General features: G+C 38.4%; 1 protein-coding gene across 3 annotated transcripts in view; it reads right to left on the reverse strand.

Annotated features, from left to right (window-relative positions):
- HPSE2 (heparanase 2 (inactive)) overlaps nucleotides 1-23,860 on the reverse strand; it is a 782,979-nt gene that overhangs the window by 592,090 nt on the left and 167,029 nt on the right. The window lies entirely within an intron of this gene.

Raw genomic sequence — 23,860 nt, forward strand, 5'->3', positions numbered from 1 at the left:
TCATCTTTTTCAATACATGGGCTTAAAGTATTTTTCAGAGGAAAAAAGGCTTGACCTCCATCAGAAATTCAGATAAAGAGATAAAAGGTCACCTGTCAGAAAACAAGAAATAGCTTGATCTGAACAGTGTCATCCGAAGCTCTCTTTCAACTGCTATAGAATAACTACAGACATTCTGTCTTGTGAGGAATCTGGGGCAGTGAGAAGAGAAGCATATGCAAAGCTGTTTAAGTTAATCTCATAAACAACAACAATAACAAAACAGATGAAAGAGCTGGAGGTGATGAGTGCCCTATGGAGAGAGCTTTCTCTCTAAATGCAATTGATTCCCTAAACCCTAACACTTACAAGACTCTCATAGGAACATAGGAATTCCTGGCTCAGTTTTGAGGGTAAAGTCCCTTAAGATTTGTTATCTAAAGGAAAAGGAAATAAATTTTTATTTCCTCTTGATAAATAAAGATAAAAGAAAGTCAAGAATCAGGAGAAAAGAGCTGATAAGCAGCTAAAAACAGATGTGGTCATCTATATCGTATTTGCCAATAATTAACCAAGCAGAGACCAAGACAAAGTTAATTTATGATTAAAAAAAAAATCCACTGTGCATTCTAGATAAGATTACAACCTTAATAGCAATCGCCTAAAGTCAACAGGAAAACTAATTGCGTTTACCGTTCTATTCCATTTAATCTGAAGTATATCTTGTTTAGTTATTTACCTATAATACTACAAATACCATTGTATTTTAATCATTATTCATTTAAGGGAAAAAAATTCAATTATAGAGTCTGGACTATGTCGCTAATATCTTGACTTACTTGCTCTCAAAAAAACCATGAAGCAGTTGTCAAGAGACTAGCGTTTTGGAACTACTCTCTTGGGTGACCTTAAGATGAGTTACTCAAATTCTTTGGGACTTGTTTCCATTCAGCAGTGTTTACATAACCAATATTTACTGGCTACTATTAAATGCCAGACAACATGCTGAAAAATGGTCCTTGCCATGAAAGCACCTACGGCATCGTGGTAGTACCTTGAACAACATGTCAAATACGTCTTCCAGATCAAAAATAAAAATTAATTAAAATTCATTCATCCATATTCCAAAATAAGGCAAGCTTCTGGAGCTCTAGCAACAGGAACTAGATAACAGTCTAGATAGACAGTTTCCATGGATACACCAAGATTCTATCTTATCTAGTAGCAAGAAAGACATATTCCATTGTTCTAAAACCTGCAATCACTTCATATTACCTACACACACACACACACACACAAAAAAAAAAAAAAACAGCTTAGTTTATTCTTCAGAACTTTTCACAATATATCCCAATACAACTTTCTAAATTTTTTGTCCTACCATTTCCCAGTTCAAACTTCATGCCCAAGCCATACTGGTCTACTCATTTTCTCTATAATCGATCATGCATATTCCCATCCCTACCGTTTTTCTCATGCCACTTCCCTAACATGGAATGACTTTTCTAGCCTTCATCCATCAAAAGTCTACCCATTTTACAAATGTCTAGTTAGTTCATTCATTCAAAGTTTATTGAGTATCTACAACATGTAGACTTTGAAGATACAAGAAAGAACTAAGTCCCTTACAATCAAATGGAAAATGACAGACAATAAAAGATAAACAAATATAAATGTGGAGATAAATAAAGCAGAGCAAGGGAGCTAGAGAGTGCTGAGGTCAGAGTAGGGGATGGCATTTGATATAGGTGGCCAGGAAAAGCCTCTCTCACGTTTGAACAGAGACCTGAAAGAAAGTGAGAGGCAAGCCACCCTTGTATCTGAGGGAAGAAGTTTCCATGCAGAAGAACAGCAGATGCAAAGACTCTTACATAACTGCATGCTCTGCATTTTCAAGGAAGATCAGTGAGGCCAGTGAGAGTAACAAATGGGAGAGGAGAGTGTTAGGAGAAAGATCAGAGAGTGGGCAGATGGTGGAGGATGGGCTACGGGGAGTGACAGGCAGACAATATGGCCTTGTAGGCCACAATAAGAGCTGTGGCTTTAATCTGAGAAACATGGGAAGCCATTGGGGGGATTTTGAGTAGAAGAGTTATATGGTTTGACTTAGGCTTCAAAGGATCCACATTTTTACCCCAGTGAAAGTAAAAGGTAAAGGAGGAAGATGAAGAAGTGTTGTAGGTTTTGAGGAGAGAAGAGAAAGTGAGGAGAATAGGAGAGTGAATGTATTAAAAAACATAGTGAGATGGCTGGGCATCACCAAGGCTTACTTAAGGTTGTTGTGGTTTGTGCTGTCGAGTCAATTCCACTCATAACATCCCTACAGGACAGAGGAGAACTGTCCCATAGGGTTTCCTAGGCTATAATCTACAGGAGCAAATCACCTGGTCTTTCTCCTGCAGTGCTACTCAGTGAGTTTGAACCACCAACCTTCTGGTTAGCAGCCGAGCACTTAACTGTTGTGCCACCAGGGCTCCTTATTTCAAGTTAATGATCATGAAATTAAAGTGAGACCAGTTAGCAAGGTGGTGTATTTTTCTCCAGGCATATAAAACTGTTTGGGAGCAGTTCTGAAGCAGGCTGTACCCAGGTGACTCCATTCGCTCCAAAACCCTCCCGGACCATTCCAAACTTCAACTACCTCTTTCATTTCCTCAGCTCCACAAATATTTCTCTAATGCTGTATAGTACTGACTCCTTTTTCCACTAATGTAGAAATGAATCAGTTGCATCTTTTAACTTTTTCTTGTCTTCCCAGAAATCAGATTTTAAGTTCCTGAAAGGCAGAGGCAATATATTACTGCATATTCCTAAATATAGGATAAACTCATATTTAAGGCAAGGTTATTTTTCAAAAAGAAATGTTAAAAAGTATGAAGATATATTTTACTGTATAAAATTCTTTATTGCTCCCTGGGGCTGTAGGGAACTAAAATAGTCCCTTTCCCCTTTAGCTTTCTGCCTTCTTTAGGACTGATTCTATAATTTAAATAGTTGTTTTTTCATAGTAACTGTTTCTTTTAATAGAATTTCTTAGTAATAACTCTCTAAAGGGGCCAAAATAAGACATTTTAAAAATAGAAAATGTTAATATACTCCAGAACACAAGCATGAGATTATACTGTTGTCAATCATTTACTGGGGAGATCCACAGGGAAGCCAAGGCAATGAGGGTTTCATTTCCAAGCCACAGCCCAACCACTGTTGAATCATTGGAGTACAGTGAGATTTAATCCAATTTAATACATCTTCATTGACTACCTACTCTGTGCAAGGCACTGTCCTACAGAGGAAATAATGAAGAATAAGAAAAGCCCTGCACTAAAGGAGCTTATCAAGCAAGGAAGAATAGAATGATGGCTGTAAAGGGGGCACAAAGCACTTAAGAAAAGGGCAATATCCCTCTTCCATATAGGTATTCTTAGTGGTAGCCAGGTGTGAAGTAAACTAACATGTGAGACAGGAGTCAGAAAGTCTTTATAGTGCAGTGGTTAAGAATACGGGGTTTCAAGTTATACAGCACCGGTTCCAAATCTGGCTATGCTTATTTTGTAGCTGTGTGACCTTGGATAAATTATTTAACCTCTCTGAACTTCAGTTCACACTGGGGGTAGTAATAGTTGTGGAGAGAATTACTACAGTTAACCAATATCTAGTTTTCTACTTCTGGGTACATAGGAGGATTGTACTTTTTTGTCCCCTCTTTGACATTTTTGACCTCTAGGAAGATTTGTCATATTGAGTTAGAACATGGTTCTTCCATCCAGTCATTCATCAAACTGAAAATTTAGGCTGTAAGAAGAACGCCTATACACTGTGACTGGTGCTAAAATCGAGAAAATTATAAATACATTCTTGTTGTTGTTAGTTGCCATACAGTCAGATCCAACTCATAGTGAGCTTATGCATCACAGAGCAAAACGCCGCTCAGTCCTGCACCATCTTCATGATCGCTGGTATGTTCATGTCCATTGTTGTGGCTAGGTGTCAATCCATCCCACTGAGGGTTTTCCCTCATTTTTTGCTGATCCTCTACTTTACCAAATAGGATGTCCTCTTCTAGTGGTTGGTTTTTCTCCTAATATATACAAACTAAGCAAACCAAAGTCTGACCATTCTCACTTCTAACGAGCATTCTAGTTGTATTTCTTCTAAGATTTTGTTCATTCTTCTGGAAGTCCATGGTGTATTCAATAGTCTTTGCCAATACCATGATTCAAATGTATCAATTCTTCTGTCTTCCTTTTTCATTGTGAAGCTTTTGCATGCATATGAGGCAACTGAAAAGGCCATGGCTTGGTTCAGGCACACCTTAGTCATCGAAGTGACATCTTTGCATTTTAAAACCTTAAAGAGGTCTTTTGCAACAGATTTCCCCAATGCAATATGTCAGTTGATTTCTTGACTGCTGCTTCAATGGATGTTGATTGTTGACCCAAGTAGAACGAAATCATTGACAATTTCCATTTCTTCTTCATTAATCATGATGTTGTATATCAGTCCAGTTGTAAGAGTTTTCATTTTCTTCACATTCAGGTGTAATCCATACTGAAGGCTATATGTAGCTTTGAACTTCATCAGTTAAGTGCTTCACAAAGTCATCTTCATTTTCAGCAATCAAAGTTGTGTTATCTGCATATTGCAGGTTGTTAATGAGTCTTTCTCCAGTCCTGATGCCATGTTCTTCTTCATATAGTCCAGCTTCCCAGATTATTTGTTCAGCATACAGATTGAATAAGTAAGGTGAAAAGATACTTGTGTCTATATGACTTGCTTCGGTAAATGAAATGAAAGCAGAAGCGATGCATGTAACTTCCAGGTAGAAGCATGAATTATTGGTGCCAAAACTTCCATCCCATTCTTCTGTATTGCTGTGATGTGGAATCCTATTTTGATATGAACATGCCATAAGATTGAAGAAATCTGGAGTGAGAGTTAACACATGGAGGGCAGCTGCCCTCGAAGTTACCCAGTCCTGCAATGGACATTGTGGGCATGAGAAAAAAACTTCTGTGTGTTAAACCACGGCAGTACTGAAGTTATCTGTTATAATAGCATAGTCTAGCTTATTCTGACAGATAGCTTCATTTTCAGGGTTGTTGTGAGGATTAAATGTGAAGATAGATGCAAAGGACTCAAAACAGTGATAGGCATACAATAAGTACTCAGTAAATAATTGCTACTATATTATTCACAGTAATGTCCCTTAGATTTTAAAATGTTCAAGGTAGAAAGGGACAGAAAACATGTGAAAGGAAGTAAGCTGAAGAGTGGGCAGTAGAGATGAAAATAATAGTTGACTTTTTTGGCTGCAGAAGGAAAGCCAAATACTACTCCGATTTCTACTCTCCCCAAGGTCTCCTGACCTGTCTCCACAAATGAGAACAAATGTATGTTGAAGATGAGTATTAAGTATCTGGAGACAGACTGGCCCAGAAGCAACAGAAGAAAGCAGAGATTAAGAATCAAGTAGAAATAATTAAACTTTGGCTTCCCTTCCATAGCTAAGCTCAGAGTTCAGCATCTCTTCATAACCATCATTAACAGTCCACATTAGGAACGAACACCTGGATTTTGCCTAGAAACCTGTTCTAATTCCTATGTAGACTGGACAAGCACATACTTAAAGAATAGAGTCTTTGACTTCTATGAAGATTTGCCATTTTGAGTTAGATCCAGTCAACCACCAAACAGTAAATATTGAAGAAGGCTTCATAAAAGTGGTGCATTTTGAGCTGGATCTTAAAGAATGAAGAGGGCTAGGGCCTCTGAGACAAAGAGAGTGGCTTATATAAAAATGTAAAAATACAATGTCATATTCTGGAAAAGACAAGTTGTTCAGACAAGTAGAATGTCCTACAGTTTCATAATGGTATTTGTTAAAAGTGAACATAGCTGTTCTCTTGGACATAAACTTCAAACTTAGGAACGCCCCTTTCCCCTCCCTGCCATGGCCTAGTTCCTCTAAATAACTTAAGGAACTGCCGTTCATTAAACCTTTCAAACTTTCCGCTGAATATATTTCTATTTTTGCCCTTCACCACCTCTTCAGTTAATAAGTTCCATAAGTTGGGTAAAGTAGTCCTTCATTTCTATGTACAAAGCTTCAGTGATAATCTTCTTATGCTGCATACTGGGAACCAGTGACTAAGACCATACTTATTATGTCCATCGTCTGTAAATGTTTACAGATTAGTTATATTCCTTCTCAGCTTCATATATTCAGTTCTAATCTGTATTATTTGTTCCTGAACAAAATCTCCATTACCACCACTCCCCATCCTCACTCTATATTACTTCAGTTGACCCTTCTGATTCCATCGTTTTGAAGTATGGCAACCAAAATTACATATGAGATCCTAGGTATAAGTGTACCTATTTTACTCAAGGGTAAAATACTGTTTTCCAGAGAGTTATCAGTATACATTACTTGCCACAGCAAATAACATCAAGAAACTGTCTTCAGTAGCTCTTGGTTTTCATATCTGTAGCCACAGTGAAGTTCACTGATTATCTTTCTTTCTGTCATAAAGGTGCAGAAATTAAGCATGAAGATTCTGGAGTCAGACTGCCTGATTTAAACCCTAACTTCATCGTTTTCTAGCTGCAACTTGAACAAATTACTTAACTTCTTTAAGCCTTGGTTTCCTTACCTTTCAATGTGGATAATAATAATCCTACCTTGAAGGACTGTTGTGAGAATAAAATGAAATACCTACAAAGCATTAGTTAAGCAATAAGTCTATTATATAGTAAGCACTCAACAAAAGTTAGCTGTTACTGTTATTACTGTTTTTGTTGTCGTTGTTGGCACATTTCTGATCACTTATCCCCCTTCAGCTTTATATTTCACTGTCTGGGAAAACTGAGTTCAACCTATGTATTTGAAGAAATCTCTGTATGTTCTTCTCTCCAGATTAATTTTACAAATACTAAACCTGAATCTTCTTTCTGATCCATGGGGATTCTAACATTCATTCAGCAATTCCACTGGCTAGATATTTATATAAGAAAAATGAAAACCTACATCTACAAAAAGCTGCATACAAAAATATTCATAGAAGCTTTATTCATGATAGCCAAAGACTGTAAACAATCCAGACGTCCATCAATAGCAGGATGGGTAAACAAACTGTGGTATATTCACATAACGGAATAGTATACAGCAACAAAAGGAGCCTGAGTGGCCCAAGTGGTTTGCAGCCAGTTGCTAACCCAAAGTTTGGCAGTTTGAACCCACCTAGTAGCTCCACAGTAGAAAGGCCTGGCAAACTGCTTCTGTAAAGATTAAACCCAGAGCCCTCAAGTTGATTGTGACTCATAGCAACCCTATTGGACAGAGCAGAACTGCCACATAGGGTTTCTCAGGCTGTAAATCTTTACAGAAGCAAAGTGCCACATCTTTCTGATGGGTTTGAACCACCAACTTTTGGGTTAGCAGCCAGGCGCTTAACCACTGCACCACCAGGGCTCCTTTCCGTAAAGATTACAGCCAAGAAAACTCTATGCAGCATTTCTATTCTGTAGTACATGAGTCACCATTAGTCAGGGCCAACTCAACAGCAGCTAACAACAACTCAGCAACAAAAGATGGACGAACTACTGATACAAACAATATCACGGACAAATCTCAAAAATGATGAACTTTGAAAACATTATGTTGAGTAAAAGAAGCCAGACAAAAAAGTACATGCTGTAAGATTCCATTTATATAAAGCTCTAGAAGAGTCAAAATTAACCTATGATGACAGAAATCAGACCAGTGATTGCTTGGGGATGGGGTAGTGTTAGCGCTGAATAGGCAGGGCCCTAAGGGAACTTCCCGGGAGTGATGGAAATGTACTGGGTGCTGAAAGGAATGAGATTACCCGAGGGTATGCATTTGGGAAAACTGATCAAACTGATCACGTAAGACCTTTGCACCTCACTGTACGTAAATTGTACCTCAGTAAAACAATATTTTTAAAAGGTAAGTGTATATTCCTTCCTTCTGTTTCATTTCTAAATAAATTCCCTACTTCAGTCAAAACAGACCCTCCTCTCTCTGAACTCAGTGTAATGACAGCATTTTAAAGACCTTTGATTAGAACTTTGTTACAGATTTTTGCAAGTCTAATTGGATTATATTCATTTGTTCCCCTCAAAATGACTGGCAACTTATCTTCACAAACAGAAGACTGAAGGGACTACAGTATTTCCATTCTCTGTGTTTTATACTTTGGCACATTTTCACACACAGTTTAAGAATATACAAATAGCCTTCTTATCGAAAGGAACCTTAAGTGTTTTACAAACCTTCCAAACAGATTTTTAAACTATCTAATATTTTATAGGAGCAACATTTCATGCACACTAAAGTGCAGCCACATCTGGCCTGCAACATGGCAGCTGTTTAACAGCCATGACACCTCACAAAAGTTCAGGGCAGGAAGTGAAGAATTCTACAGCCAAACGAGGCTAAGACAAGGAAGGCTGCAGAAGAAGAAGGCTGCAATCGCTTGGGCTGGAGCACAGCCAGCATGATGTGGTTAACACCTCTGTTGTAATGAAAAGCACAAGTGTCATTAGTGGACAGAGCCTCATCTCACAGAAGGCACGTCCCACAGTACAGTGACCTTTTCCTTCCATAACGAGCACTGGTTTATTTCTAATACAATAGGGAAAATTCTCCCACTAGCCAGACCCAAACCATTTCTTTCTAAGATCTCCCTTCCAGGTACTATACCACACACAAACTTAACTGTGCTGAAATTTGATAAAATCTTTGTCCCGATGTCAGAAGGTCAAGCCAACACTTGATTGGATGTATTTCACCACAGGCAACTCGATCAGATAAAGCTGTGATTTGGGTTTATGGACTATGACAAACATATTGTTGTCCAAAGACCTTCTTTTAGTACTTTTCGAAAACTTTTGTATTGTTTATCAAATTAAAGGACATAATTTTGAGTGGGGTTTTTTTCCCCATGATATCCTTAAAGTATCTTCCTGATGAAAGCTCAGCTGATTTCTGTTGAGCCTAGATGTAAAGAGATGAAAGAGGATTATACGATTTCTTCACTTGCTTTTGGCTGATACTATCTGCCTACGAAAGCTTCTTGTAAGAAGGGCGTGAATGCGCCTGTAAATAATCATCACACCTTGGCCTCACCTCCCTGGAAACATAGTAGATTCTCCTTTGTTTAGCTCCAAACTGGTCTGGATGCTACATCTCAAATCATTTTTTCCATACACAGCAATTGAACCAGACCATTCAGCCTTCCAGCAACTCTCCATCGCTCTCAGGATTACATAAGGATTGGTGCCTTGAAATTCAATGCTTCCCCCTTGATAGTCATATGTTCACTACTTGAAAGGCTAGATTAAGATAATCCAGTGTCCAAATTTCTGTACTACAGTAAGAGGTTCACCCATGCAAAAGGTACATTCTACCCTTTCACAATTCATAAAAGCCTATAGTGACATATCCTGGATACCAGAGGATACTATGGAGACTCCAGCCTTGTATGGTGACTAGCAGAAGTAAATCCTCTAAGTTCAAATGTCTTGTTTTCCCTTCCATATACCATGGTGCCTTTTCATGTTGCCACTCTATACTGAAGTAATCTCACTGGAAGTGAGATGTGAGCTGGGACTTAAAGGATGGGCAGGATTTCACTGTGGAGTGGTATGGTGAAAGCAGGTAAGCATACTCTATGTACCATGGTTTATAAGCAGAAAAGCCCAAACGAAAGGTGAGTTCAATGGACTATAAGCAAGCTTGCTTTGGAGGAAAGTGGGAATTATATAGAATAGAAAAGGGAGATAACACTCCAAAGACAGGTCTGGGTCACATTGTGGAAGAATTTTACCAAAGATTAGGAGTTTTACTTTATCCTCTTGATAGTGGGGAGCTGCTAGAGTTCTTTAAATGATATTATGGAAGTCACTTTTAAGGAATGTCATCTGGTATGGGGTATAATAAGTGGATTGGTGGAGAAAGAATAAAGCAGAGAAACTAGTCTGAGGTGGCTGCTGTAGTAGTGCAGATGCAGAGTAGGATAAGCAGGTAAAGTAGGATAGAATGGAAAGGACAAGAAAAACGACAACAATCCTTAGCACATGGTGGACACTATTCAATAAACACTTACAGAAAGGCACAGCGTTTAAAAAAAAAAAAAAAAACAGTGCAAAGAGAAGGTCATTAGAGCTTGTCAGCTGTGGAGCACAGGAGAAAAGGTACATGATATGTCACTCTACTGTCAGGCCTAGACAACCCTGAGAATGGTAGGACCATTAACCAAAATAAGAAATTGAAGAGAAAGGAACCAAATTTAAGAAAGAAAAATTACAAGTTTAGATTAAGATACACTGAGAAGAATCAAGAAACCAAGTGAAAATGTTTAGTGGCGATAATCATTCAGGAGATAGATCAAGTTGGAGATTTAGATTTGACCATCATCTGCATATAAGTGAAGTCAAAGCAGGGAATAAAATTACCAAGGATAATTGCATAGTGACAAGAGCTAAGGGCTAAGGGCTAAGAACTAGATGTAAAAAAAAAAAAAACACAGTCAGAGGCACAAGTCAGTATCAAATGTTGCATACAAAACAAAGAAGACTAAGGATGGGAAAAGACACTTGGATTTGGCAATTAAAAGGTCATGGTGACCTTCAAGAGTTCAGCTCTGGGCAAGTAACCAGAGAAAAAGGAAGATTTCAGAAAGCTAATGAAAGCATAGATTGAAAATGGAGACAGACTACTTATATGAAAAGATTGGCAGTGAGAGAAAAAAAGAAATAGGATCTATATTATGCACTAAGCTTAATGTACCTGGGAGAACTTTAATTTTTTCAGTCTATTATTTTTTTATTTTTATAGTGAAATTCTGTTATAAAGCACCATTAGTCTATAATCTGAATTAGGCTATACCACGTGTCAAATCCTATCCCCTGTGTACATTGTGTTATATAGAATATCAGTCTCAACACACGAGAGAAAGCATATAATATGAATATTACTCTTGTTCACCGCACTCTGTATCTGTGTTATTATAGGGTTGTACTATAATTTGAATTTAGAACACTAATGTTCCTTCACTGGGACTTTACTACCTTTATTATTTGAAATAAATCACACCATTTCTCTAATCGCCCTCTATTGACAACTTTACTAAGCTGGTGAGATGATGATGTTGGAGTGTGAAAACTGTACTGAAATAAGATTTATGTCTAAATCCAGATGTTTAGACATATTAAACCACTATGGAGCCAGATGATTTATTTTCTCTCACGGCAGGTCAAAAACATGGCTTAGAGAACACTTAAGAGAAGTAAGCTAATGCAGTCATATTTCACTACTGGAATCTTTGGTTCTAATTTGAGTCAGTTTACCAATGGAATAAGCTTGATGGACTTGTACAAAACTCTAGTCACCTACCTGCTTCCACCGGGCACATCTGGTGCTATCAACAAGAAATTTCTCACATACACAGCAGTAGTAGTAGTAGCCATTTAAACAACTCAGGCCATAGTTACATGAATTTTCGTAGTCCAAGCTAGTGAAAGGAATAAAGACACAATAAACCTGATCTTTAAATTTTTTCTTTCAATGGATAAACTGCTGATAGAAAAGGTATTTTGCTACTAGTCAAGTATGCAGGAAGAAAGCAGTCACAGCCAAAGGAACATAGTCACCCAAACCCATGGGTATTTATCAAAGATTTGTTGATGATACTATTGGTGAATACACTTCAGGATCAAAATCATATTCAGAGTGAAAAATATTATACCAATTTAAGTCCAAAAAATTCTCTAAATTATACTCCATCAAGTTACAATTGCAGTGCATGAAAAATGTAGAGAATGGTCTAGATCAAGGGTCAGCAAACTTTTTCTCTAAAGAGCTAGAGAGTAAATATTTTAGGCTTTGTTGGCCATATAGTTTCTGTCATGGCTATTCAACTCTGCCATTGTAGTGCAAAAGCAGCCATAGACAATATGTAAAAGAATAAGTATGGCTGTGTTCCAATAAAACTTTATTTAAAAAAAACAGGTGGCAAAAAGAAGTACTCAAAAAAGGAAAAGAAAAAAAAAACTCACAATAATGGAGTATGTCAAAGGGACAGAGGAGCCAACAGAAACAGTTCCCAATGGTCAAAGGTGAAATAATTTGAGCAACAATATAAATAAGGTAGTACTGGATTAGGAGTTCTTGGGTGGTGCAAACAGTTAAGCCCTGGACTACTAGCCAAAAGGTTGGTGGTCTGAACCCACCCAGAGGTGCCTCAGGAGAAAGACCTGGTGATCTACTTCCAAAAGGTCACAGCTTTGAAAACCCTGCAAAGCACCATTCTATTGTGGCAAACATGGAGTCACCATGGTTGGGATAAATTCAATGGCAACTGGTAGTATTGGATTATAACTCATATCTATGACTCCTTATTAATATAAACAAACAATTGAATAAATAAATAAGTGAAGAAGAGAGAAATCTCTCATGTAGAAGAATACAAATAACTTATGTAGATACTCTGCCCTCCAGGAGGTGGAATATAATTCCCCACCCCTCAAAAGTGAGCTGTGCATAGTGACTTACTTCCAAAGAGTACAATATGGAAAGGGGGAGCGGGAAAGAGTAATTTTACAGAGGAAAAACCTGACAAACAGTACTTTATCCAGGTAATCAAGGTCAACATCAGCAGTGATAAGTCATATTAATAATCTGTACCTTTGATATGATATGATGAAAATAGCACTTTACCTCAGTGATCTTCTTCCCCAAAACTTATAACCCCAGTCTAATTATGAGAAAACAACAGACAAATCCTAATTCTACAAAATGCCTGATCACTACTCCTCAAAACTGTCAAGGTCATCAAAAAAGGGAAGTCTGAGAAACTGTCACAGCCAAGAGGAGCCCTATGGAGGCATGACAACTAAATGTAATATGATATTCCAGATGAGATCCTAAACAGAAAAAAAAAAAAAAAAGATATTAGGTAAAAAGTAAGGAAATCTGAATAAAATATGGACTTTAGTTAATTAAGAAAATAATAATAATAATTTGGCCCAAGGGCCATGGTTTTCTGGCCCTAGTTTGGGTTAATTGCCATATTCAGTGCAGGTCATGGAGGTCTCCCTTGGGCACAAAACAAAACAAAGAACTAGATGACAGAATGAGAGCAGGGCCTTTAGAGATCATTTATTCTAGTCCCCTATTTTACAGCTGAGAAAACTGAGAAACAAAGAGGTTAAGTGTCTTACTCAAGGCCCATCAGCCTGTAAGTTGTGGACCTAAAGCTGGGATTCAGGGTCCAACTTCCTGGCTAATGCTCTTTGTGCTATACTGTGCTGCTGATAAATATAATCCCAAGTCACTCCAAAAAGCACTTTGGCAACTCGACTAATTTATGCCCTCCAAAAAAGAAAATCTTAGTATACCTTCCTATTTTCTTCCCAGATAAGACTTTTTGCCCCTGAGTTCCTGCAGCTGAAAGCTAGAACCCACAAAGCACTAGCGACCAGAAGGACTGACTCCTCACTGCTTGCCATCTCCTGATCTTGTTTACATGTTTTTGTCTGCAAACGTTTTAATGGAAGAAGAGAAAACGAGTGCTTTAATTTCCCAATAAAATCTGTACCGCAGTATGAGTCATTGTTTTCTTTTTTTACACTAGCCAGGGTAAAGCCTTCTGGTTTTAATAACTAATACTGCTGAGTTCAATAAAAAGCACTGAATTTAATTTAATCCAAACCTTGATCAATGCCAGCTTCCCCTGGAATTTTATCTTTGTTTTAATTTGAGTCTCCATGTTCAGAAAAATGAGAGGCCAACAGGAAAGGAACAGAAGTCAATTAGCTTGTAGGCTTGTTTCTAGGCAAAGGACATGAAAATACAAGATTGACAGGTAAACTCCAAGACTCTAATGTTTCAGCCTGGCTGGACAAACTTTTCCTGGCACAATTAATGTTTTCTTTAGTCCTGAATAAAGAAATTGAACAATTCACAGCCTCATTTGGAAAATGTTTTTAAAATAAAATATTCCAAAGCCAATTAGTATCAGATTTCTAAGCTAGAAGTATATTGCCTTTAATGTGTTAATAATTGAGAGAGATGCTACTGTAAAATTAGAGACAGAAAGCCTTCAGAGTCAGTCTGTTTGAACACTCAAGCAACCAGGCTGAGTTTTTGAGGACTGGAATAAATATGAGGACTAGAATGGATATAAAATGAAGTAATCAGCTGAGAGTTTTGCTAAGTTTTTCTTAAATGGATCCTTCATTCAGTCCTGAAATGAAAGCGTATCTGAAAGCATGCATCATTTTAGAAGAATTACCATTTACTATAAACTGGCACTACTGTTATAACTTATACCTGAAAATTCCTATTGTTCTGTTAAGCGAATCAAAAATCTTGTGCAGGTGGGGGACTATGAAAATCTCCATTTTGGTTCAGTTATGTAGTTTTTCAGTCAAAAGCTTTTAGAGCTGTTCTGAAGGGTTTTAGAAGACTGAGCACCAAGGCCAGCTTCCAGTCTCCCCGCAAGAGGAAGGTTACTGGCAGCCATACATCCTCGTTACCATCCTACAGTCCACTCAACAGTGGGCCAGAGGACAAGGCAGCCAGCCTCTTGTAAAAATCCCAGACTTCAGTCTCCGTGGCACCTGGGTTCTCCACAAGGGTTTAGTGTCCAAGCTTGAGCCAACTACGATTCGCAGACTATAGAATGTTAACCCTGGGAGGAGACATGGAGAGCATCTAAGCCAGCGATTCACATACTTTTGGATTTCACGGACCAGTAACATTTTCAAAAAAATAAATATTAAGAGCACCAAAATAGGGTATCTCATTTTTTTTTTTTTTGTGGTTGCTTGCTTTTGCAAAGTAAAGGTATTTAAAATAGCAACTACCATCAATTATCAACACCATTTCATAATGTTATAGACATTTTAATAACAAAAGTGCAGGAAAGTCATAAACTTGAAACTTAATTATTAAATAAATTGAGCTTCTTAAGAACTCACCACATTGTTCTTATTTTCTCATTTCAACATAACTTGCTGAAAACTTCATCACAGACTAGCATTCCTATATAGATCATTGTCTGGGAAACAATCAGCTAGTCTAACCCTTTCATTTCACTAATGAGAACACTGATTTCCTGAGAGATGAAGAAACTTCCTCAAAGAAACCAAACTGACTGATGGTAGAGGGTAGACCAGAACCCTCATCTCTAAAGTCCAAGTATGTTGCTTTTTCGTTGATAGCAAACTATTTCATTTGATCAACAAACATCTCTTGATCCCTGACTACAAGCTTATGCAAAGACTAAGAAGAGTAGAGTAGGGAGGTGAGTAGAGGTTTGGAGAAAAGACACATAACAACTGTAATTCAGAGAAGAGTATATTGTACAGAGAGGTGCAAATTGCTTTGACAGTTTTAGAAAAAAGACGAGCCATTTTTGGTTGGAGTCATCGTGATGTCTTTATAGAGGAGGCCACACTTGCACTGGGTCTTAAGGAAAAAAGGCAGTAAGGGCAATCATAGAGTGAATAGTGTGAGCAAAATTAGTAGGAAAGGAAGTTAAGAATCTCTAGTGAAATATCAAGTAGTTTAATGTGGACAAAGCTTAAGAATAGATAGTAAGTAAAGAGTGAGAAAAGTTGTTTGGGGATTTCAGTGGAGAATGTCATTCTGCAAGTTTAGACCAATGCATCTCAAACACTGATGTGCATAAGAACACTCTAAAGAGTTATTAGGACATAGATTCCTGGAGCCCATCCCCAGATATTCTGATCCAATAGGTCTGGGTGGAGCCTGATAACTCATTTCTAATAAGCTCCTAGGTGATGCTGATGCTGTCCATTAGTGAACTGCATTTTGAGTAGCATTGTTAACATAAACACTACAGTTAAAGCCACTGAAATTTTTTGAGCAAGAGAACGATACTCTATTATTGTCTATTTACTCACTTACTTGGGACTGAAAAAAATGGAATTACCCAATATCAAGTAAATTATTAATAGCAGACCCTTAGAAATCTCCCTGTTGTAACCACAGCTGTTTTTCCATAAAGAAATAATAAAAAATCCACCAAAATTCTTTTCGGAATGAGACTGTTTACTGTGCTTAAAGAGAACATCAGATGGAACTTGTCTGTAATTCAAAGTAACAAACAAAAACACGAAGTAACCATTATCTTGGAAAGCCAAAGCACTAACAAGGAAACTAAATGTGTTTATTAGCTACCTCTTTGAAAGTCTTTAAGCACAAACATTATAAAAAGTAAATAAAACATTCTTGGGAAGAAAAAATTACCATGGAATTTGCCTGTTTAAGAATCTTCATCTTCCCTTAGAAGCAGGAATAATGTTAACAATATATCCCCTCAAGCTTGTGAAAAAAAACAAGGCTTGTGAATTAAGTCTTGTGGAAGAGGGCTTAGGCTTGACTCCTCTGATTCCAAAGATCAGACCTATGACCAATGGTATAAATTTTAAGAGAAACTAGATATGGCTAAAGATAAGAACTTTTTAAATACATAACTTTCTAAGTCTATTCAAAGATGACTGGACAATCTCATGGTATGGGGGTTGTTCTACCCTAGAAGTGTTTAAGCAAAACCTGGCCAACCATTTGAGAGATTTAGAGAAAAGGGAAATCAAGCAAGGATCAGATGGTATGTTGGCCTAGATGACCTCTAAGAAGCCACTCAACTCTAGGAGTCTATGATTCCTCTCCCATCCCAGCCCCTGCCAGCCAGGAGTCAGTAACATATTATCCAAATCCTCCAGGATGGACACAAAACCTTCAGGAGGATGAATATTAATTCCACAATTTCAGAATATTGGCAACTCAGTAGTCATCAGTCATGCCTGGCTGAGCTACCATTAGGAGATGGGAACCTGGACTCCTAAATATAACACTCTTCCTTTAAAACCAAGCTACCTTTCAATAGACCAGTATCCTCAAAGCCACTTTGGTGAATGGTTTCAATACACATTTCTTAAGCACCCTACTCCATGCCAGGCAATGTGCTTAGGTATTGTACAGAAATAAAGACACCCAAACATTGTGTGGAATTAAGCCTCTTTAACTTGATAGAGTCTTACCACTCCAGACAGAGGAGGACTAAGTGCTAATCAGGAGGAAAAGTAGAAGGAATAGAAATCCACTTGAAGAGCTTCCCTGTTCAGGAATACCTACCCACCACCTGACAGTTCATGGAACTCCACCAGTAAAAACCCTTTCCTTTGATTCTTAAAGGTTTTGTATTAGAAGACTTCTATTAAAAAGTAAATTTCTCCTTGGAAAAGAAATAAGATTCTAAAAGCATAATCATGTCCCCTCTTTGGACTTCAAATTCCCTGCTTACAAAGTAAGTGGTTTTGACCATATGATCTCTGTGGTCCCCTCTAACTATGAAAATGTAGGACTTATTAGGCCTACAGGCCAGGGAATAGGAACAGTTTATGGCTGGGTTTTCAAGGCTGCCTAGAAGTGGAGGTTGGAGTCATAAGCAGCCCAAAGTACTTACAATGATCAAACCTTCTCCTAACCCTGAAGTTATAGGGAAAAGATTTAAACATGCCTCCAAGCCTCATGGGCAATTCACTCTCTTAGAGCTGTTGGACAACTTTTGGCTAATAAAGATTAAACAAATAAATATAAAAAATGGCTCTATCCAGAATCCTGAGAGGCCAATTTGCTGTTAATGGTGGTGTTTAGGCCCTAAAAGGGTATTAACTTACAGAGTAGTAAAATCTCCAAACACAGCCCAGAGCTTTAAAAGACATACAGGTGCCAAAATTAAGGGCCAAATTACCAATCTGTTTTAAATGATGGTCTGGGAATACTCAATAGGACACGGAAAATGTATGACAAATAATATCTTCAATACAAAGAAAAAGTTGCTTGAATTTATTAGAGGAAATGTACTGCCTCCTGGGACTTCTTTTTTGCCCACTCCCCAAACAGGTGATTTTTCAAAATCGACTTGAAGACACAGCTAATGCAAAATTACCCTTTAAGTATAAAATAAGGTCATTTTTAACTAAAACGGTTTCCATGTCAGCATTTGCCAAAAACCTTTGGGAACTTAGAAATATCAAGGAAACGCACATTCCATTAGTATCAAAACTAGGTGCTTCCATGATATTTAAATGCCTGCATTACTCAACATATGCAAAAGCTTTAGACCAGACTAAAGCCGGCTGCTTCTCTTTCTACTCACCCACAAGTTTAAAGAATTGCATTGGCAGCCCTGCTGGATGACAGCAGAATGACTTCCTGTCAAGTAACCTCCATCCTCCAAGGTGACAGGAAATGGGTTTAAACACTGGTAATATCACTAATCAGTTTGAGGGAGCACATGTTTCCAGCGTGCAATTGTGAAGTTTAGTTTCGGTGTATTAGCCACTTGCTGGGCCATGTGATTTAGCATAATGACAGATGAACGTAAAGGTCAGATTTACTGTTGAAGAGGTGTCATCAAGGGTTGCATATTACTTCAAGATGTCCTCCGCATCAGAGGCATCTCACATGTAGGCGTTTATTTCTCCAATAGAATTCTTCAATTTTCCAAAAACCCTTATGAAAGCCCCCAAACTTATTTCAACACGTGAAAAACTGGACTTTCTCTTATTCCTGATTGAGATCAAATAGTCTAAGGTAATGGTCTTACCATTATATGATCCTACCTTGGTCTTTAAAATAAGTGTATGCATTCATATAATTTCAAGCTTTGCCAAATCTACTCTAAGTCAATTTAAAATAACTAAGTTTTCCACAAAAGTTCTTTCTAGTGCTCCCAGTATTTTGATGCCACTTCAAGGAACGAGGTGGTTTCCTCCCTCAAATACAATGGCATTTGTATTTCTTCTCGAAGAAGCACTATTCAGTTTTATACTGAGGACAGGAGGAAACAAAATTTTCCTTTTATTTGTGGAACAGGAAGGGACGGTAGGGATCTTCTCACAGAGTCCATTCATATTATAAATTCATTCCCTCAGTCTCCATTTTAGTTTTTGAGAACTTTATGCTATGTCAAAGGGAGCCCTGGTGACCAATGGTTAAAGCGCTCACCTGCTAACTGAAAGGTCAGTGGATTGAACTCACCAGAAGCTTCATGGGAGAAAGATGTGGCAATCTGCTTCCATAAAGATTTATAGCCTTGGAAACCCTATAGGGCAGTTCTACTCTGTCCTAAAGGTTGCTATTAATCGACTCGACAGAAGTGGGTTTGAGTTTGGGTACTCTATGTTGGGTATTTTGCTAGCAGTACAATAATGACTAGAACTAGACACAGTTCCTGCTCTCTTGGAGCATTAATATAAATGATCAATCATTAACTAAATAATTATACAAATGAATGTATAATTCATAAATTAAATATTCATAACTATTAAATAAATAAATTAGATAATTGATGCTCTTGTTAGGTGCCATTGAGTCAGTTCTGACTCATGGCGACTGCATGTACAACAGAACGAAATACTGCCCGGTCCTTCACCATCCTCACAATTGTTGTTATGCTTGAGCCCATTGTTGCAGCCACTGTATCAGTCTATCTCGTTGAAGGTCTTCCTCTTTTTTGCTGACCCTCTACTTTACCAAGCATGATGTCCTTCTTCAGGGATTGGTCCCTTCTGATAACATGTCAAAAGTACGTGACACCAAGTCTTGCCATCCTTGCTGTGGCTGTACTTCTCCCAAGACAGATTTCTTCGTTCCTCTGACAGTCCATGGTATATTCAATATTCTTCCCTAACACCATAATTCAAAGTCATCGATTCTTCTTTGGTCTTCCTTACACACTGGCCAGCTTCCACATGCATATGAGGCAACTGAAAACACCATGGCTTGGGTCAGGCGCACCTTAGTCCTTAAAGTGACATTTTTGCTTTTGAGCACTTTAAAGAGGTCTTTTGCAGCAGATTTGCCCAGTGCAATGCATCGTTTGATTTCTTGAGTGCTGCTTCCATGGGCATTGATTGTGGATCCAAGTAAAATGAAATCCTTAACAACTTCAATATTTTCTGAACTTATCATGATGTTGCTTTGTCTTTACTTTGTCTCTCGAGCTGCCTTTTGAAATCTTCTGTTCAGCTCTTTTACTTCATCATTTCTTCCATTCGCTTTAGCTACTCTACATTCAAGAGCAACTTTAAGTCTCTTCTGACATTCCTTTTGGTATTTTCTTTCTTTCCTGTCTTTTTAATGACCTCTTGCTTTCTTCATCTATGATGTCCCTGACATCATTCCACAACTCATCTCATCTTTGCGCAATTAGTGTTCAGTGCATCAAATCTATTCTTGAGATGGTGTCTAAATTCAAGTGGGATATACTCAATGTCATACTTTTGCTCTCATGGACTTGTTCTAATTTTCTTTAACTTCAACTTGAACTTGCATATGAGCAATTGATGGCCTGTTCCGCAGTCAGTCCCTGGCCTTGTTCTTACTGATGTTATTGAGCTTTTCCATCATCTCTTTCTACAGATGTAGTCGATTTGATTTCTGTGTATTCCATCTGGTGAGGTCCGTGTGTACAGTCGCTGTTTATGTTGTTGAAAAAAGTTATTTCCAATGAAGAAGTTGGTGGTCTTACAAAATTCTATCATGCGATCTCCAGCGTCATTTCTATCATCAAAGCTGTATTTTCCAACTATCGGCCCTTCTTCTTTGTTTCCAACTTTCGCATTGCAATTACCAGTAATTACTAATGCATCTTGATTGTATGTTTGATCAATTTCAGACTACAGAAGTTGGTAAAAATCTTCAATTTCTTCATCTTTGGCCTTAGTGGTTGGTGAGTAAATTTGCATAGTAGTTGTATTAACTGATCTTCCTTGTAGGCATATGGATATTATCCTATCACTGAAAGCATTGTACTTTAGGATACATCTTGAAATGTTCTTTTTGACAACGAACGCAACACTGTTGCCCTTCAATTTGTCATTCCCAGCATAGCAGAGCATTCAAAATGGCCAATACCAGTCTATTTCTGCTCTCTAATGCCTAGGATATTGATGTTTATGTGCTCCATTTCATTTTTGATAACTTCCGATTTTCCTAGATTCATTTTTGTACATTCCACCTTCCTATTATTCACGAATGTTTGCAGATGTTTCTTCTCATTTTGAGTCATGCCACATCAGCAAATTAAGGTCCTGAAAGCTTGACTCCATCCACGTCATTAAGATCGACTCTACTTTGAGGATGCAGATCTTCCCAGTCATATTTTGAGTGCCTTCCAACCTGAGGGGTTCATCTTCTGGCACTATATCAGACAATGTTCCATTGTTATTCATAAGGTTTTCACCAGCCAGTTTTTTCAAAAGTAGACTGCTAGGTCCTTCTTCCTAGTCTGTCTTAGTCTGGAAGCTCCACCAAGGGTGACCCTGTTGGTATTTTAAACACCAGTGGCAAAGCTTCCAGTATCACAGCAACACACAACTACCACAGTACAACAAATTGACAGACACGTAAATTAGATAATTACTCAGAGGAAGGTACAATTATTAACTGAAAATAAGTAAAAAGAGAGAAGTAAAATGGCTTTCTAAGGTCTCACAGTAAGTCTGTTATAGAATATAGGTCTCCTGGCTCACAGCCTAATTCTCTTTTACTCTGTACCCCAGTGCATTTCAGTGTACTTTCTCTGGATTAAAAGATGATCTGACATTCTATCTCCACGGCAGTCTCATAGCAGCTCATCCAGAGCAGGGCTTTCCAAGTTTTTTTACCCCCTACTACAACTAAAAAATGCTTTGCTCTATGCTGTGCTTTGTTGAGACATACCTGGGGGAAGGGCAGGGTGTGTGTCTATGTGCGCATGTGTGCACTGGAGGAGGGTACCTAGAGGTGAACTTTACAATTGAGGTCTACTATTATTTTGTGAAGAATACGCAGACTCTGCTAGTGAAAGGAAAAGACAGCGGGACTCATTTGGTCTTTCATGATCCATGCGCCCAAAGAAAAAGATGTATACCTGGGGACAGGTGAAGGGAGGCATTTTAATTGATTTTCTAGAATAACTATTGGCTTTTTTTTTCTTAAATACTGGTTGAAAATGGTGAGTCAGCCTAGCTTAAAAGAGCCAGAAAACACGGAGGCCACAGATATGACTTGGCAAAACAGAAGAGTCAACTATGGAAGAGGAGGCTGCTTCTTGGTTAGAAGGGCCAGAGCTCTCTAGAGCAGTATCTCAAAATTCAGGGCTGGAACTTCCTGGAAGATGGCAGTGTGCACAATTCCACACTCCTACCACCTCCCCTCCCTGCACATAATCACAAATAAAAAAACCCAGAAATCTGCACTCTCAACTCTGTAAGAACTCTAAAAGCAATTGCAGGGTTGCAACAATTAAAAAAAACCAAACCCGTTGCTATCAAGTGAATTCTGACCCTATAGGACAGAGTAGAACTGCCCCATAGGGTTTCCAAGGAGCAGCTGGTAGATTCAACCTTCTGGTTAGCAGCCGAGCTCTTAACCACTATGTCATCAGGGCTCCATTGCACCAACTAAGTAAATGCTGAATCAACAAAAAGGTGACTTTTAAATGATAGGAAAACTTATTTCTCTACTGCTGCACCCATCACCCTCCCAGGATTTGTAGTGATGACACAGGGGGTCTGTTCTCTGGCTCTGGGGTGAGCAGAGCAGATTTTGCTAGCAGACTACTGTGTGTGTCTGTTCTCATCTGTCTGGGGGCTGCCTGAGGACCGAAGGAGGGTATTCCTCCTGGTTTGGCCAGCCTCAAAGATTACACAGGGCAAGGGGAAAGGGAGTAGTGAGCAACGCCTGAAGGCTGTGACTGCCCTAAACTACCTGGGACTGAACAGTACAATTGGAGTATACAAGTAACTTTTAAGGGTGGAAGGAGAAGGCAATGTGAGAGTTTCTTACGGAATTTACTGCTTTCAAAAACACTGTGTATTAGGTGGAATTGAGAAAACAACACATAAGCTCAAGAAAATACGCGTGAGCACCAAATACCTAAGAAATCACATTTACACCTTGAGCTGATTTCTAAGCACAGACTCATGTTGAAAGACTGAGAGAGGTGTTTTCTTCTTTCTATTTTTTCTTTTTCTTTCTTTCATTTCTGTATCTTTTTCTTCCTTTTCTTTACTTTGCTCCATTCTTTTCTGTCTTTCCTTTTAATTGTGCTTTAGGTGAAACTTTACAGAGCAAATGAGTTTCTCATTCAACAATTTATACACAAATTGTTTTGTGATATTGGTTGCAATACTCACAATGTGTCAGCACTCTCCCCTTCCATACTTCAATTCCCGTTTCCATCTGTCCATTTTTCCTGTCCCTTCCTGCCTTCTCGTCATTTCTTTTGGTCAGGTGTTGCCTTTTTGGTCTCATGCACATGATTTAACTAAGAAGTACATTCCTCACGTGTGTTAGTGTATGTTTTATAACCATGTCTAATCGTTGGCTGAAGAGTGAGCTTTGGGAGTGGCTTCAGTTCTGAGTTAAAAGAGAGTCCAGGGTCCATAGTCTCAGGGGTTCCACCAGTCTCTGTAAGACCAGTAAGCCTGGTCTTTTTTGTGTGAATTTGAATTTTGTTCTACATTTTTCTCCTGCTCTGTCCGGGACCCTCTATTGTGATCCCTGACACAGCAGTTGGTGGTGGTAGCCAGGCACCATCTACTCTTCTGGACTCAGGCTGCCAGAGGCTGTGGTACTGCGGTCCATTAGTCTTTTGGACTAATATTTCCCTTGTGTCTTTGGTTTTCTTCATTCTCCTTTGCTGCAGACAGGATGTGACCAGGAGATGTATCTTAGATGGTCGCTCGCAAGCCTTTAAGACCCCAGATGCTACCCACCAAAGTTGGATGTAGAACATTTTCTTTATGAACTTTTATGCCAGTTGACCTAGATGAC

Source organism: Trichechus manatus, unplaced genomic scaffold, assembly GCF_000243295.1.
Source record: "Trichechus manatus latirostris isolate Lorelei unplaced genomic scaffold, TriManLat1.0 scaffold00007, whole genome shotgun sequence".
Classification (NCBI taxonomy): domain Eukaryota; kingdom Metazoa; phylum Chordata; class Mammalia; order Sirenia; family Trichechidae; genus Trichechus; species Trichechus manatus.